We start from the raw sequence: 12,459 nt of genomic DNA on the forward strand, positions 1-12,459 counted from the left end.
TTTTGATTTTTATTAATTCTAAAATTTCATTCAGAAAGTAATAATTTTTTGACAACTTTCCTAAATGAATCATTGTGGATGGAAGGATGATTTTGTGGTGAGGTCATTAGGTGGACAATATGTCTCATATGCAGGGTTACAGCATCCGTGTTCAATGTTGTCGAAAGATTTTTTCTTTTAAGAAGTTACGATTTACAAAATTTCCTTCAAAGTAAGAATTTATGAAGTTGTCATATTATTATTAACACTTTTTAAAATTTCCTGAAAATTCTGTTTGTATGCAAACTTGGGCATTTAATGTTATAAAAGGAAATAAATATTATTTTCCCCATGTTTAAAATACCCTTCAAAGGTAATAATGTTATAAATACTTATAACTTCAGAAAAAAAGGCCCGTCTTAATGTGTCTAAATACACGTATACATCATTTGTTCAATAGAATGTAGAAATACTTGCTTTGCATGGCATTATATGTACATGTACATGTTTTTAGCTCGACTATTCATAGAATAGTGAGCTATTGCACTCGCCCATGCGTCGGCGTCCACGTCCGCGTCCACGTCCGCGTCCCGATTTTGGTTAAGGTTTTGTATGTAAGCTGGCATCTCAGTAACAACTTGTGGGAATGGATTGAAACTTCACACACTTATTCACTGTGACAAACTTACTTACATTGCACAGGTTCCATAACTCTATTTTGCTTTTTTACAAAATTACGCCCCTTTTTCGACTTAGAAATTTTTGGTTAAGGTTTTGTATGTAAGCTGGTAACTCAGTAACCACTTGTGGGAATGGATTGAAACTTCACACACTTATTCACTGTGATGAACTGATCTACATTGCACAGGTTCCATAACTCTATTTTGCTTTTTTACAAAATTATGCCCCTTTTTCGACTTAGAAATTTTTGGTTAAGGTTTTGTATGTAAGCTGGTATCTCAGTACTTACTAATGGGAATGGATTGAAACTTCACATACTTGTTCACTATCATGATCTGACATGCACAAAGAAAGTCCCATAACTCTACTCTCTTTTTTTTCAAAATTATGCCCCTTTTTCGACTTAGCAGTTTTTGGTTAAATTTTTGTATGTAATCTGATATCTCAGTATCCACTAATTGGAATGGATTGAAACTTCACACACTTGTTCACTGTCATGATCTAACATGCACTGTGAAGGTCCCATAACTCTACTTGGCATTTTTACAAAATTATGCCCCTTTGACTTAGCAGTTTTTTGTTAAGTTTTTGTATGTAAGCTGGTATCTCAGTATCCACAAATTGGAAAGGATTGAAACTTCACACACTTGTTCACTGTCATGATATGACATGCAGTACAGAGGTTCAATACCTCTACTTTGCATTTTACAAAGTTATGCCCCTTTTTCAACTTTTGTATTCATTCAATTGACAAGGCTGTTGAATAGTCAAGCGTTGCTGTCCTCCGACAGCTCTTGTTTTTTTCAGGAATTATTTATTAAAGGTCAGCAAATCAGGGACAAAGCATTTTCTGCTTACAGTCCCTTACTCTGAATTATTCTCAGGTATTTTGTTATGGAGGAAGTGTCATTCAGTATTGTCATAATAGTGCACCCTACTTTTGTGTATTAATTGATACTTACGGCATTAATTGATATTTACAGATATGTATTTTGTCAGAGTGTGAGCTGCACGCATTGATTATCTTTAATTTACGTAATTTTTTATATCACTTCAAAATTTATTTCCTTGAACCTTACGAATATGCTGTATTAATCATAAAATTTGATAGGTACCTTTGCATACATCTTTGAATAATGACAACTTATATTAAGAAAGAATAAATTTATCAGTAAAAACAGTAAAAGTATTTAAGCAGACTGTTTATCATTCAAATTTTGTCATAAATTGACAGATTTATTTCGTATTTTTTTCGCAAAAGCCTTTTGATGAATTGCGTTTTAAAGGAACATGACAGTGATAATGAAATTATTAGTTTTCGCTAAAGAAGGTACGAAAATTGCGGAAAATTACAAGATTTCCTTTTAAAAATCTAACTTTGAATTATTAACGAATCATTGTCGTAAGATTACATAAGTGGGGTTTTTATATAAAAATTTGAAGAAAGCTTGAAGTGACTCTTCCTTCTTGTAATTGAGTGCTTTAACAGTCATATTTGTAGATATGTTATTTTTTAAGGACAAGCAAATGTTAGTACGGCAAGAAAGAAATGTCAGTTCCTGACCCTTTCATCAGGTGGGACGATAACCCAAGAGATGAATTTATTCTTTTCTAGCTGATGTTGTTGTGTTTTTAGTTGAAATAGTTCTGTAATTTATTTTGTACAATTTTATCATAGAAATTTTTAGTACAGTGAACAGGGGTAGTTTATTTAGTATACAGTAATCTGATATGAAACTGAGTAAAATTAAAGAAAGAACTGTGAAATATGATATTCTGTTTCAGTAAAGTAAGAAAAAAAACATGAAAATTAAGTATTGGTTAGTAAATGACTTCTTAGTCAGAAATACTCTATCTGTCTGAACTAAACTACTTATAGATAAATGTGAAAAATAATATATTTATAATAATGTAAGAAGGATTTTAATATTTTGACCAAAATTTTTTTGACCTATATATTATATATAAAGTTTATCTTTAACATAAAATAAGACAATTTGTCTAGGTTAAGATTAAGTAACGTATGATTTCTTACATTTATAAATACGTAATCAGAAGATCAGTAAATTGAGAAAATACGATTATTTTCAGCTAATATTTGAAAATCACGAAATCTTTTGTTTCGGCTGATTAGACAGTAAATTACTATTTAAACATAATATGTTAGGTTTCAGGTTTTAGTTTGAACTGAAATTTCAATAATCTTCATGAAGATTGGCAATTTAATAAATTTGAATTAAACAGATTATTTTTGTTTGACAATGTGATTTAGTTTCGTTGCCAAATTTTATAGATCTTGATTTTGAACAAAATTGTTTAATTTTTTTGGTTAGAGTGAGGTTCATTCTTTTGGTTCATTTAAAAATAACTACAGATCACGGAACAGAAGTTTTAGTTTAAAATGTGGCTAGGTATTGCATCCATAATGACAGCCAGCAAGTTACATATTCTCTATATGGGATTTAGGCATTCCCTGTTGCTTTTTTTACAATGAAAGCATGTTTTTATGTCTGAAAATTGCCAAGTTGCCTAACAAGAAAGCATGGAAATTGCCAAGTTTCGTTATGGGCCCACTACCCTAGATCCCTTTATTGCGGTTTTAAGGCATTTATGTCATACATTATATTCTATTTATATTTTTTCCATCTTGATGATTCTGTAGAAATTTTGTAGGAATGTTTCAGACTGTAAGAGTTACGTAATGTCCACTTAGTTTGATATTTCTTACCTAAGATACATATTGACATGTTGAATTATCTTTTGCATTCTCTGGTATTAATCTGAAATTCTTTATTTTTATACGCCCAAAGGGACGTATTATGTTATGATGCGGTGTCCATCTGTTAGTAATTTCGTGTCCGCTGTGTAACTCTTGAACCCCTTGAAGGATTTTGAAGAAACTTGACATAAATGTTCACTACATCCATGACAATGTGCAGAGCGTATGTTTTGGATGGCTTGCTTCAAGGTCAAGGTCACACTTAGGGGTCAGAGGTCATACCTTTGGGTGTATATTGCTCCGCATTGCTGTGCTCTTGTTATTAATTGTTCTGAAATGCTATGAGATCATACTTTCAACAGAATCTTAACACAACACAGATCAATTGCCTGTTTGGGACACAAGAAATTTTACTGGGATTGGAGATTGTTGATCAAGTGTAGGAAAATACACTCCAAAATATCCTACAGTTCCAGTCCAGAATCTTCTTGACTTTGCAAATATCATAAAAGTGATATTTCTAATTGCCAGTTTTGCATTACACAAAACTCAAAGATAGGTAAACATTAAACAGGCTAGCTTTGATCTCCTCTCCGCACCCCGACCCATCTCCCCACCCCCCACATCCTCTTCCCCATCCCTCTCTCCTCTCCCATGTGAAAAAAACATGAAAAAAAGCATCAGTCAGTTGCCATAAAAGTGATAATTGCCTTATAAAGTTTTGAAATGAAAATTAATGTTCTTTTTTTTTTTTTAAACAATTTTATTATGTTTTATTATGCAGTGAGTCTGATATGGCTATTGATCTGAACTCTGTGATAAACATTATTTTAAATTAATACCTCCATCAACTTTTCACTTAAATATTGCTTTAAACAAAAATCACAGCCCAGACTTGCAGTTTGACAAAAAAAAAAAAACTGAACCGTTGCTTGTGACTTGCATTATTTTAAATTTATAGTCTTTATAAGTTGTCTTCATACATAAGTATCATAATTCATGCATTTCTAAAATTCGTAATATTTATGAATAGAAATCAATAATATCATGGATTTGAGTAAGAAATGCACACAATTTACTTCGATTTTATAAACTTTATAGACTTTTCTGTCAGGTTTAAAAAACGGCTATTGAAAAACTGGTAATGATTTATAATATATGTATATCCATACAATCTTGAAAATATTACGTACTGTTTCCTATAGCAACTTATGTATAAAACAAGGGGTTAACGCATATTTAAGAAGGCTATTTAATTTGAGTGTAATGCCAAATCTTATTTCAAATCATGCTGATAAATACAAATTTGGCTAAATCCTGTATATGCATGTTTAAATTGTTAAGGCCCGTGATAATTTAGTATGTGACTTTATAGAATTTTTGGTATTTAAGCAAATTTGAACTGGCTTGGTTGTCGAGCAATATATATAATGTAAGACCTTTATTCAGCTCAGAAGTTTAAACAGTACTTTGTGTTGTGCTTTATAGATAAAGGAATGTATTAAGAATGAATTAAGAGGTAAATTTTCTATATTTATTTATTTTATATATAGACTTAAATGTGTATATTTAATGTAAAGAGACAATAGAATTTAAGATTTCATGCAAAAAAAAAATGAATAAATAAGTTAACTTTAAACAAAAGTTGATAATTTCACAAGGTATATGATGGTTGAAATTTTTTTTTATTTATTTGTGTTCCGAAAATACAGCAGCAAGTGTTGAATATTAAAGGGAAGTAATTTGATATTTTGGCCATCCATTAAAGGCAGATTTTCACTGCATATTTTAAAGGCAGTTTACGAAATGGTGTTATGGTACTAATTATCTATGTTAATTGGTATTTTGATATGAGTATTCTTATTAAATTAATGTTTTAAAAGATTAACTTATTTTTCTAGCGGGGGTCTCAGCGGCCGAGTGGTTAAGGTCGCTGACTTCAAATCACATTGCCCCTCATAGATGTGGGTTCGAGCCTCACTCGGGGTGTTGAATTCTTCATGTGAGGCCAGCTGACTTACGGAAGGTCGGTGGTTCTACCCAGGTGTCCGTTTGTGATGAAATAATGCGCGGAGGGCACCTGGGGTCTTTCTCTACCATTAAAGCTGGAAAGTCGCCATATGAGCTATAATTATGTCGGTGCGATGTTAAACTCAACAAAATAAATAAATAAATATTTTTCTAGCTGTTAAGATAAAAATTCTACAATTTTTCCAACTGTTGTACTGGTTTCGAAGCAGTTTCCGTCATAAAATGAAGGTTTTTAAAATATCTTTTTTCTTGAACGTTTCAGTTCCGTAAAATGCTCCCAAAGAGAACACCTTAGCTCTTCTGCTTTACGAAAACATGTATATCAATAGTGTCTAGCGCACGTGATAACACACAGAGGGGCTCCAAAAGGGGTGAATAAATAGAGCTGGATCGGTTGACTACAGAAGCACTTCCCGTCATCAATTTTTGTTTTAATATTTATGTACATTTTTACAGTGAATACGACTAGAAAAGCACCATCCGTGTTTTTTTTAATCTTTCTGGTGAAATTAATTAATACAATTTTAAGAAATTTGAAGGTTCAGGTGTTAAATTAGGCTTGTTAAAAATAGGAGGTAAAAAAAAAGCAAAACCTGAGACTCAAACTCGCGATCTCATGCTTGTGAAGCCGATGTTCTACCGATGCACAAAAATTACTCATTTTTATCTTTATTATGTAGTTTTGGTAAATCATCTGGTTTCGACTGCCAAAAGGAGGAACTTTCAACTTAATTGGGGATTACGGAGTTATTCTTTGCGCATGCGCATTGGTTGCACGTGAAATCCCCCATGTGCGGAATGTAAACAAAACAATTATGGAATGAACAATTCGAGTTTTCTTGGAAAGTTTTTACCCTTTGTTGCTGAAATTTCACAGAGCTCTGGATTGCAGGGTAGCGTTATGGAAACAATCTCGACTTCATTGTGAAGAACGTCACGAAACGTAAAATAACGCGTTGACGGATACTACTAGCCGACGGAAACTGCTTCGAAACCAGTACACATGTAATTCTGTAACTTCAGTGATGAACAACTGTGGTGTGTAAAAACTCTTTGGGATAATTTTTTTAATTTTGGTAAATAATTATAACCCAAAAAGAAATTTATTGAATAATGCAATTCTTATGTACTCATTTTTTAAACCAATGCAAAATTGTAGAAACATTTACCACCTTGATAGCTGATTGGTAGAGTGTATGCTTTAACCCTTAACCTGCTATATTTCTATAATGGACTGGTCCATCATTCAATTTGGACAGTACCACTTATTACTCAAAGGGGTTTTCACTGAAAATTTACTGACTGCACGGATGTGCAGGCTGATCTTGGTCTGCACTGGTCGCAAAGGCAGAATCATCTGCCGCCAGCAGGCTAAGGGTTAAGTGTGGGAGAACCTGGGTTCTGCGTCATACCAAAGATATGAAAAATGATACATGTGGCTCCCTGGCTTGATGCTCCACATTGAAAGGGAAACTGGCCTCTTCTCTTGTACCCTCATGATGATGGAATCTGTCATGGAAAGGTGTCAAGAGTGATTAATATGAGTTGTGGAACTTGTTTCACAATAGAACTAAAATGAAATGGTGTAAACTTATATATTGAAGAAACATCATTTGAGCTTGGTTTTGTCTGGTACTGGTTATGCTGAGTTAATGTGCAAGGTTATGCAACTTTGAGTGGATATTTTAGTAATAGTTTTTGCATGTACTTAATATTAGTATCAAGTGGTAAAAATATGATTTCTTGGAACTCATAATGAGAAAAATTCTGATTGTTGCTGTTTATAATTGCCTAAAAGGTTAAACTAACAATTTTTGTAACTTGAATTCTTTGTGAAAGAAAAATGTCTTTTGTTTTCATTTCTTGCATACTAGCAGCTCCAACACATTTTGACTGAACTTTATGAATTTGAAAATATACATTCATTTGAAGTTTTTTTTGACATATTTTAGGAACAAAATGTTAAACTGACATTTTCAACAACTATTTACTTTGTATAGTTTGTATTTATGATTTCCGTGACTTTGCTAAATTTTCCCACAAATTTCATATAAACAAAACAATTATAATATTGCAAAGTTTTAAGTGATTTTATGTGGGCATGTTTTTCTTTTCTTTGTGAAAATGGAAAATAATTGTGTATATATATAAAGCTACAGAATCTGATGTAAGTGTTTTTTTCCTGTTCTTTACTAAAGTTATAATGAAATTGATTAAAACTTGATTTTAGTTTTTGTTGTTATTGTTGTTGTTGCATACACAGCAGAAGGGTCTGACTGACTGACTGTCTGTCTGTCTGTCTGTCTGTCTTGTAGGCTGTGCGGTAGCATTTTGGATTTTTTTGGAAAGTTTATAAATAAGGTTAGTTTCAGCATGATTTTAAAATTTCATAATACTAACTTTTAATATATTAAACTCATGTCTAGGAATTCTATTTGCATTTTTACCTACCAGGTGATGGTCAAGCTGAAATGTAAATGTGGCCAATGACCAAATAATTTTTGTTGCTGGATAGGCTTACAGTATAATTATTCTAATAATGCCGTCTCTGTTAAAACACACGCTGGAATGACGTCACGTTAACATGCGGTGACTTCAAAGTTTTTGTTGCGACCAAGAAAGAGCGCTACAATATTTTATCTACTGTTTTAGATTAAGGGCATATTAGAATTGAAATAATTCATAGCAAAAGCGTGTTTTAACACTATTTATACACTTGGGCGGTAATACGTCAGACAAATAATATCACTTGGGCTGCGCATATAACTGCCCATCATGCATAAATCAGTGTTAAATTATTTCGATTCTAATATGCCCTTAATCTAAAAAAGTAGATAAAATATAGTAGCGCTCTTTCTTTGACGCAACAAAAACATTGACGTCACTGCACGATAACGTGACATCATTTTAGCGTAAGAGTGTTTTAACAGAGAAAAGCATATTAGAATGACCTTTAATTTTGGATTCAAGCGTATCAAATAAAAAAAGCAAAATGGTTCCATTTTGCAACACATACTGTTGATATTTATCATTCAGAAGATAATAAAATTGAGATTTCCTGCTAATTTTCTCTGTTTATTTGTGATACATAGATACTATTAATGTTTCCTAACTAAGTGTTCCACTAAGTATCATTTCCATGTTTCTCTACCGAGTAACGACTTCACAGAAAACATAAAATATTTATTTGTTTTTTTGAATAACAGCAAAAGATACTGGCAACCATTGATTTTCTTTACGTTCCTTTTGTTGACATTTTTCATAAAAAGTGAAATATTGGTATTCGTTTTTCCATTAACTGGGCACGATAAAAGCTCTTTCTGGTTTAAATTTATTTTTCTTATTGTTCGATATTGGTTATTTACTCATATACCATGGTGAATTCGATACCAGAACCATTAAACACACAGAAATGGGAAAATTTCTCTTGTATCAGTATTTAAGGTAGAAAATTGGAGTTTTACCAATATATATTGTCCCGTTCCGCAGGTATTGAGAATTTTAAGTGCATACGTAATGAGGTGTCCTATAGACATATGAAGAACTGGGGATTGATTTCTGTTAATATCATTGTTCATGCCTGCTTTGCTGGGACGAATCGTTATAGCAACCGGGTATTATTTATGCATGCTTTTCATGGAACCTGATCATAGTTGCTATGACGACACCAAATTTCTCCAGGTATAGGTGAATTTATCCCATACATTTTCTCATTACAATGTCTCCAAGTTTTGTTAGGACAGTGCTTTGCAAAAAAACTTTGAAAGAATAATGTTTTTCTGAAAAGTGCGAGTTTCGAATAAGAAAATCATTATTTCCTATTCTTATGCATTAATGATAAGTTTGTAAAACTTTTATTGGGACAGTCTATAAAAGGAATTTAAAAGAGTGCCATTCTGCAGAATATGGTTAGTAAACTATCTAATGTTTTGAACACCTTTGTTACTTATTTAACACCATATTTTAATTGTCTTTTTTTGGTTTCATGTAAGTGGACACTGTATAAAATTCTCTTTTGATTTTGTGTGATAAGTTTACTTTGGCAATGTATACAATTCACTTTCAGTTTTGTGTGATAAATTCAGTTTTTAAAAATTTAGTGCAGTTTTTGTATTGTAAATTCCACCATCATCATCATCATCATTGCTGACATCATGATAGTCATCATTATCATCATTTTCCCGTCATTCTTTAGATATTTAGATCTTGGAACATTATCCTTTGTAATATTTTGAAATATTTATTATTTAACGCAGGATTCAGAAATGAAGAAGTTTCAAGGTAGAAACGTTATAAATGTTAGGTATTGGAATTTAAGAATTAAGTAATTTTGGCCTTATTGCAAAAGTTTTTCGTCTTTAAACATTAGTGACATTTATTTAAGATATTTCAGCACAAACTGTGTACAGATCAGCTTGTCAATCAATGTAAATTATTGGTTAATTAATGATCAGTTTATGACCTGAAAATTAACATTTTATACAACAAGTTCTTTATCAATGTCTGTAAAACGTGCAGTTACGTTATAAAATTAATAAATTCATTTTTCTGCTGAAATAGATTTTAAGTGCACAAACATAGTTTTATATGCATATGCAATAATAATGTGAAGTGTTACTTCATCACAAAGTCAAATATTGTTCTTAATGTTTTTCGATAATTAGAGTTTAGATTTAAGTGTACGCCTGTGTTAGAAATTCCTTATTATTACGTATGTATTTTCAATCTGCATATACTCACAACAGTACCGAATGTCAATATTTTTCTATACCGAGCGTATGGTAAATCGTGATGTCATTTTATGATGTCAGTATCTGTTTCATGTGGATAGTTATATTAACTACAGTATTTTAAATTCTGTTCAGGCTATTTAGCATGTTTATATTAATTTATATAATACTTTTAACTTTAGATGTGTATGTAATAAAAAGATTTTATTAAATTTGCATCAAGAAATATGCACTGTTGTTCTTTCCGGGAATAATAATGAGGTCCGAAGTGATGCAGTATTTTAACAGCAGAACTTGTACATATTTCTTGATACCAAATTTATCTAGTAACTTATAAATATGCAGTTAAAAGTGTCTGGAAAAGGTTGTTAAGTTGTTCAATACATGAAAATTTACGCCTTTCAAACTTAAAATGTTGGTGTTACAAGTATGCTTTGAATGAGAGGATAGCAAGATTTAGTGAAAATGTTAATGTTTGGAATTCTGACTCCTTAATTAACTGAAATACTGTACAATGATTGCTCTGAATAATACCCCTATTCATACATTATTTAGTATGAAATCTCTCAGTTCGGTACATTTTTCCATGTTTATCTTAAAGAACTGCATGTATAATACAAAATTATTATCAAAGACACCAGGTAAATTAAAATTCTGAATGGAAATTTTATATTTTACATTATTAATTTTATTAAAACAATTTATTATAGTCTTTAATTATTTTGATATTACCCGGGCTGTATCGTAATATATGTAGAAATCACTTATTTTCCTTTTAAAAATTGAATTATACACAAAAAACAAGCTGTTGTAAATGTACTTCATCAAAATAAACCTCAAAATAATTATTTTTACAGCAATGCTATAAAGTAAAAACTGATGTAAAAAAAAGGTAATCAGTGTCAGATTCGGTCGGTAAAAATTGTGTATTAATTCATCGACTAAGGATTTGTAACTTTTCTTTTTCATGTAAATATTTCCTTACTCATTCAGATATACTTGTGGCTAAAAATGAAATATGAAACAATACTTCTTTAAGCATTTTATATTTATTATCAAGTCCAACCTGAGCAAATAGAATAAGTTAGTTCTAGTAATTGGCCTCTTCCTGAAGGTTCTAGTAATTGCCGTCTTACTGAAGGTTCTAGAAATTGCCCTCTTACTGAAGGGTCTAGTAATTGCCCTCTTACTGAAGGTTCTAGTAATTGCCCTCTTTCTGAAGGTTCCAGTAATTGCCCTCTTACAGAAGGTTCCAGTAATTGTCCTCTTACTGAAGGTTCCAGTAATTGCCCTCTTACTGAAGGTTAATTGGCCTCTTACTGAAGGTTCCAGTAATTGGCCTCTTACTGAAGGGTCTAGTAATTGCTCTCTTACTGAAGGTTCCAGTAATTGGCCTCTTACTGAAGCGTCTAGTAATTGCCCTCTTATTGAAGGTTCTAGTAATTGGCCTCTTACTGAAGGTTCTAGTAATTGCCTTCTTACCAAAGGGTCTAGTAATTGCCCTCTTACTGAAGATTATAGTAATTGCCCTCTTACTGAAGGTTCTAGTAATTGCCCTCTTACTGAAGGGTCTAGTAATTGCCCTCTTACTGAAGAGTCTAGTAATTGCCCTCTTATTGAAGGTTCTAGTAATTGCCCTCTTACTGAAGGTTCTAGCAATTGCCCTTCAGTGTTCTAGCAATTGCACTCTTACTGAAGGTTCTAGTAATTGTCCTCTTACTGAAGGTTCTAGTAATTGCACTCTTACTGAAGATTCTAGTAATTGGCCTCTTACTGAAGGTTCTAGTAATTGGCCTCTTACTGAAGGTTCTAGTAATTGCCTTCTTACTGAAGGTTCTAGTAATTGGCCTCTTACTGAAAGTTCTATTAATTGGTCTCTTACTGAAGGTTCTAGTAGTTGGCCTCTTACTGAAGGTTCTAGCCTAAGAAAGTGGGTCTGTATAAAATATATGGAGTTAAGGGACTTGGACATTTTGGTGCTTGGATTAAAATATACTCGTCTGAATTTACATTACTTCAAGATGGACCAGTTGGTTAGAATAGAACAGAACAGGACAGAACAGACATTTCAAATTCTTGTTGTTTTTTTTTTCTTCCTTAATTATCAGATCAACAGGTAAACTGTTTTTATAAGAATCATTATGCAGATGCACTAAAATTCTGCTTTATTTGGTAAATAACCTAGAAAAAAACTATTGAAATCAAATTAAAGCGTTCCGGGGCGTTCATACCTGTAATTTCACAGCATGACACCTAAGGGATGTAGAATTAACTCAATAACAGTAATTGAAAAATCAATCCCCACGAACTGATCATCAC

General features: G+C 32.0%; 1 protein-coding gene across 4 annotated transcripts in view; it reads left to right on the forward strand.

Moving 5' to 3' along the window:
• LOC123526565 (zinc finger protein castor homolog 1-like) overlaps positions 1-12,459 on the forward strand; it is a 50,253-nt gene that overhangs the window by 3,632 nt on the left and 34,162 nt on the right. Inside the window, exons 1-2 of one of the 4 annotated variants that reach the window (XM_053523062.1) lie at positions 4,597-4,898; positions 5,673-6,448. The exons of 1 other annotated variant lie outside the window; for it this stretch is intronic. The gene's annotated coding sequence lies outside the window, so the exon portion shown is untranslated. Of the gene's footprint in view, positions 1-4,596; positions 4,899-5,672; positions 6,449-6,480; positions 7,772-12,459 lie in introns of those variants that run through there. 2 more of the 4 variants (XM_045305783.2, XM_045305784.2) reach the window with 2 other exon arrangements.

Source organism: Mercenaria mercenaria, chromosome 14 (assembly GCF_021730395.1).
Source record: "Mercenaria mercenaria strain notata chromosome 14, MADL_Memer_1, whole genome shotgun sequence".
NCBI classification, from domain to species: domain Eukaryota; kingdom Metazoa; phylum Mollusca; class Bivalvia; order Venerida; family Veneridae; genus Mercenaria; species Mercenaria mercenaria.